The sequence below is a fragment of the Coenobita brevimanus genome, chromosome 42, assembly GCF_032717465.1.
Source record: "Coenobita brevimanus isolate Jiangsu-jjx chromosome 42, ASM3271746v2, whole genome shotgun sequence".
Lineage (NCBI taxonomy): Eukaryota > Metazoa > Arthropoda > Malacostraca > Decapoda > Coenobitidae > Coenobita > Coenobita brevimanus.
This window is the reverse complement of record NC_136995.1, coordinates 1,021,898-1,027,500: the sequence shown is the minus strand read 5'-3', so window position 1 is coordinate 1,027,500 and position 5,603 is coordinate 1,021,898. Positions and strand designations below refer to the sequence as shown.

The 5,603-nt window shown below is 44.2% G+C and overlaps 1 protein-coding gene across 2 annotated transcripts in view; it reads right to left on the bottom strand.

Moving 5' to 3' along the window:
* The window catches only part of LOC145397683 (CYFIP-related Rac1 interactor B), a 55,100-nt gene extending 54,023 nt beyond the window's left edge, over positions 1-1,077 (bottom strand). For both annotated transcript variants that reach the window (XM_080270722.1, XM_080270723.1), the window contains exon 1: positions 947-1,077. The gene's annotated coding sequence lies outside the window, so the exon portion shown is untranslated. The remainder of the gene's footprint in view (positions 1-946) is intronic.
* Positions 1,078-5,603: the final 4,526 nt, after the last annotated feature.

Sequence of the window (5,603 nt, the reverse complement as noted above, 5' to 3'; positions counted from 1 at the left end):
CCATCCATCCCTTACTACCACCATCCATCCCTTACTACCACCATCCATCCCCTACTACCACCATCCATCCCTTACTACCACCATCCATCCCTTACTACCACCATCCATCCCCTACTACCACTATCCATCCCTTACTACCACCATCCATCCCTTACTACCACCATCCATCCCTTACTACCACTATCCACCCCTTACTACCACCATCCATCCCTTACTACCACCATCCATCCCTTACTACCACCATCCATCCCTTACTACCACTCATCCTTTCCTCCTACCACTATCAGCTATCACTATCCTTACTACTGCAGTCAACTACAACCACTACTTACAACCACTATTCTCCTAACCACACCCCTACCACAGTCCTTTAATAACCACTACTACCACCACCATCACCGCACGTCTACTGTCACTTTAAGAACCATCGCTTCTACCACGCCTACCACAGTTTTCGTATTATCTACCAGTACCTTCGTACCAACTACCACACTTCACGTCTACCAACACTGTAATAAACCTACCACAACTACCACTCTCCTTACATACAACCCCACTATTAATACCCGGTACCACCATTATTTTGCCTACCACAATTACCACACCACCACCACACTACCATTACAACCATTCTAACAAAAAATCGCGTAGAGATGTTTTCGTGCGTTAGTATCTGAAGCCCATGCATACAAATTAAATTCATCGACTTTTTAATTGAATACGCGAAAAAATAAATTACCATCACGTTCGAGTTTACACGAAAAAAAAATATATATATATAAGTAAAAAAAAAATATATGAGTATTTTTTTGTCTGAATATTTTTCCATGCAAATCTCCTCTGTTAAGTGTTTGATGGATCGTGCCAGATGGATGTCGGAGTAGATTGAAGGAATGCTTCTGTAATACTTTCCACAGCATGGAAAAATAGATCACGCCAGACTCACCTACAGGAGAGTTACCCGCAGTTGGCAGTGATAGAATTCTAGTCGGCGAGGAGGAGATGGTGTGGGTGTGAGGGGAGATGAAAAGGGAGGCGCCTATGATACCGGAGGCCCCGGAAAATCCACGGGTATACCACTCGACCACGGTTAAGCTTCAACTGATGAGCTTGTGCTGTGGCGAGGGAGGTGGGTGCGTCTGTTCGTGCGTCTGCTCGTCCGGGATTGGTCGCTGGCTGGTGTTGCGTCATCCGAGGACGAACCGAGGCCCGATTGGCCCAGCATCCTGTGACGTCAGCGCTCCCGTCCCCTGACGTCTGATTTGTCCGGAAATCCATGACCTCAGCGAACCTCAGCGCCGTGATTGGCTGGTGGACCAGAGCTTGTATTTATAAATTCTCTTTACCCTGGACCACAGGATTATTAAAGTGGCACAGGAGGCTTCCTAGCACCTTTTCCTCTTTGATTTAGTCTGCACATAAAACTTCAGTACCCTCACGTATGTTACAGATACACACTGTTGATATTAAAACACTATGAGTATTATACAAGAGAGTCTTAGGCTGTAATATGTCACACAAGAGGGATCCTTCAGAAAGTGCAACGTTGGCTCCCATCAGCTGGTCAAAGGGCCATATGGTTGACTTTATCTTGTGACCTTGACCATTGACATATTACTCACAATCGAACTACTTCATCCTTACCCAACCCTTAACCACCAAGGCTAGCTCATGTCATGTCAGAACTGGTTGAGCTGACTTACCCAGTGCCCTTGAACTTTGACCTCCCTGTGACCTTATCCTTTGACTGATTGTTCTCAGACCCGAATCTATCTTTGTTTTGACCTGAATCTTCCACAGTGTTTGGTCTACATCAGAGAAAAACTTAAGTTGACCTAGCCACGTTACTTTGACCTCGGACCTACTGTTCTCGATGTCAGTAGGTCAGCTTCTTGAGTGATAAGCAACTCATCCAGCAGTTTAATTATTTTGTTCACACACACACACACACACACACACACACACACACACACTCGCTGTGTGTGTGTGTGTGTGTGTGTGTGTGTGTGTGTGTGTGTGTGTGTGTGTGTGTGTGCTGGCTCAGTGGTAGCGTTCTCGCTTGCCATCTGGTAGACGGGAGTTCGCGCCTCGCTCAGGTTGCGAAAAGTTTCACTGACGAAGTGGGTGGTTACTGTCCCCCTTGAGCAAGGGGACGGGTGTGTGCGTGTGTGAAGGTCACAGCCTTGCCCTTAGATCGGACTATATGAGCTCTCAGCTCCCTTCCGGGAGGGTAAAAGCTGACGATCACGACCATCAAGTGATCCTGACCGACCCGGTGAATTACACACACACACACACACACACACACACACACACACACACACCGAGCTTTGACATTGTCCTGTGGCCTTGACCCTTGGCTGATTGTTGTCAAAGCTGAATCCCTTGGTCGTGCCTGAGGCTTAACCCTTCTGCCAGGTTGGGTTCATGTCAGATTAAAATAAGTTTGAGTTGACCTTGTGTGATCTTACCTTTGACTGATTGTTCGTAAAACCGAATTCTTGTATTCTTGTCGTATCCTCACCAGTTCCACAAAGTTGGTCCAAATCTGATTAAACTGGTTGACCTTTTCTTGTGACCTTGACCTTTGACCTATATTCTAAAAAAATAGGTTTTGTCATCCTCAGCCCTTCCACCAAGTTTGGTTGAAATCGCATCAACACTGACTCACACTCGACTACGTTGTAAATTACGAAGTGCTGTGCCATAGAAAAGATTTAGAGCCGTAGTTGTTATCTTGCCAATGAACTGCTTAATGTAAGCTGTAAACGGATGAAAATTTTTGCCGGGGGGAGGGGGGGCAAGTCAGACCCATGGACCCCCACTGATCCGCCATTTGAAATTTCGGATTTCTTAAATGTGTCGAGTGTTTACCAGAAAGATTGGTCAAAGGGACAAACCAGTGATGCTTATCGATTTTTTTTTTTCTTTTAAGTTAGCTGTAAGGGTGGAGTGAGTTACAGTAGGGTAGAGAGCAAGAAAAAGCCTAATAGGAGGTACTTGCCAAAATCCTGACCAGCTGAATGAACCACACTGCCATGTCCACCATTTTCCCCTGGGGAGGAGGGGGGGAGGGAGAATACTTCCCCAGTATCCCTGCTTGTCGTAAGAGGCTGAAAAAAAAGGCAATTGTGTCGCCAATCAATCTGTCCTTCGTGCCCTCTTCTACTCACACTCTCTTCTTGACATTACCGTGTTTCTTCCGGGCTTTTACATTTGGTTTCATGGCATGGACAGTTTAAGAACCTTCCATACCAATTCAGCGCCACACCACTTTGACGTCAAAACTGCTTCACCGTCACTACCACTTCACCGTCACTACCATTTCAACGTCACTACCACATCAACGTCACTACCACTTCAACGTCACTAGCACTTCAACGTCACTACCACTTCAACGTCACTACCACTTCAGCTTCACTGCCACTTCAACGTCACCGCCACTACAGCGTCAAGACATTACATTTTTCCCTTTCTACCATTACCTTTCTTTGCCTTAGAGCCATACACTTTGTTGCCTCTCTAGAATATTCAGTCGGTCATTCTCACCATTTAAACCCTCGGAATCCTGACTCTTCTCCACAGGTCCACACGCACGAAAACTATAGTATTATTCAGCGCTCCTATGCCGTAAGAGGGGTGACGCGATTTTGTGTAGGGCTTTTGCACCATGTTAAAGCTTTGCTGTTGGATCAGTTAGTATACATACCTTTGACTATAGTGATTGATTATGTATTTTTTATAATAGCTACTGATGAAGTTAGAGATTTTCACGATGTTGTTTAATTTCGGTAATATTTTGGTGATTTTAATAGTTTTCCTGCGATTTTTTTTTTTTTTTTTTTTTGTGTTTAGCAACCTCCCAGTTTTAATATTTGGCGATATTGTTAGGTAATTTAGATTCATTAACACTGCAACCACTGAACCATAAGAGGTGTCTCCAAGGGCGGTGAGGACATTTAAAAGGACATGAACATATTTAAAGGGATGAAGTGTTTTATCGAACGCCTTTTAAGAACGTTTGGGCTCGGAATTTTTCAGGGATCGGTTTCTTGTCGTACTTTAGAATTCTGTTTTCGGCGAAGACAAAGATAAAATAATGTATACTCTTATCATAGCCCTAGTTTTTGCCGTTAAAAAGGGAACAAAAGGAAAAGGACTTTTGAGATGAGAACTATCGTTGAACGGTCTTAGCGAGCGATTTCTCCAGTCAGTAGTTGTGTTGTGGTGACGTCGCCCCCTCCTGGCCACTCCCGGTATTGTCTTTATTACCTTATTTACAGCCTTATCTGTCTTGTCTTCCCTGTCGTCTTCCTCTCTGGCGGCAGGGCAATTATGAGTTAAGGAATAACATCGCTGTCTTCTTGGTGTTTGTCACTGTTCTGCTCCTTCCTCATGGTACTGGATTTTTGACCTAGCTACCTCCATTCCCTCATCCTTGCATCCTTATCTCCCATGCTTTCGCCAAATTCATCCTCCCTCCCTCCGTCCGTCCATCCTTCTGTCTTTCCTGCCCTCCTTCCTTTCAAGATACTATCACCCCATTTTGTATCTCCCTTAACTTCCGTATTTCCATTAAACATGTTAGGCCTATTGTCATGTTCACCTCTTTACCTCAGTTCCTTCATCCTTCCCACTGCCTCCACATATTTCATTAGGGAAATATTGTATCTCCACTACCTCTCATGTTTCGTCTTCAGTTTGTATCTCTTCCTCTCCTTATCTTCCTCCTCCTCATCCCATTTTGGGTGGACCAATTATTCATCCTGTGTATTTACCAGTTCACACAATTTATTTTTCAGACACCTTTGTCTTTCCCGTGCATGGTTTTATTATGGACTTCCCTCTTGCTTCTTCCCCTTGAGACATTTTCCTGTGACTCATTTCTCTCTCTCTCTCTCTCCTCTCTCTCTCTCTCTCTCTCTCTCCTCTCTCTCTCTCCTCTCTCTCTGTCTCTCTCTCTCTCTTTCTCTCTCATGTAGATAATAGTTAAGAGGGCAGACTGATATCTTTTAAGAATATTGTCAAACATTTACTAGATAGCCCAAGTGATAATACTACTTCTGTTGTGCATTAATAATTTGGAACTTTTTCAGATTTGTTTAGTGTTACTTTTTGAGCATTGTTATTACCAAGTTTATTTTCAGTTTATTTACCCGGGTACAGTGATAGAAAAGAGAGGAAAATGTGCAAAAGAAGTGGAAAGTAGAGTGACATAAGGAAGGAAAGTGGCTGGTGCAATGAAGGCCTTGATAAGAAACAGAGGCTTGAGTGTTGCAGCTGCACGACGCTTACGTGAAGGAGTGTTAGTGCCAGCTTTAACATATGGATGAGACTATGATGTGGCATGAAAATGAAAAGTCAAGAGTAAGAACAGTGGAGATGGGACTGCTGAAGCATGTATGTGGAGTACAGAGGGTGGATAGGATGTGAAATAATGTGATTCGTGAAAGATGCAGAGTGAGGAAGTCTGTGGACACCTGAATCGAAGAGAGTGTACTGAGGTGGTACGGTCATGTGGAGAGAATGGATAACAATAGAGTGGTGAAAAAGGTACATCTGAGCGAATCTGAAGGAAGGAGGAGGCGAGGTAGGCCAAGAAG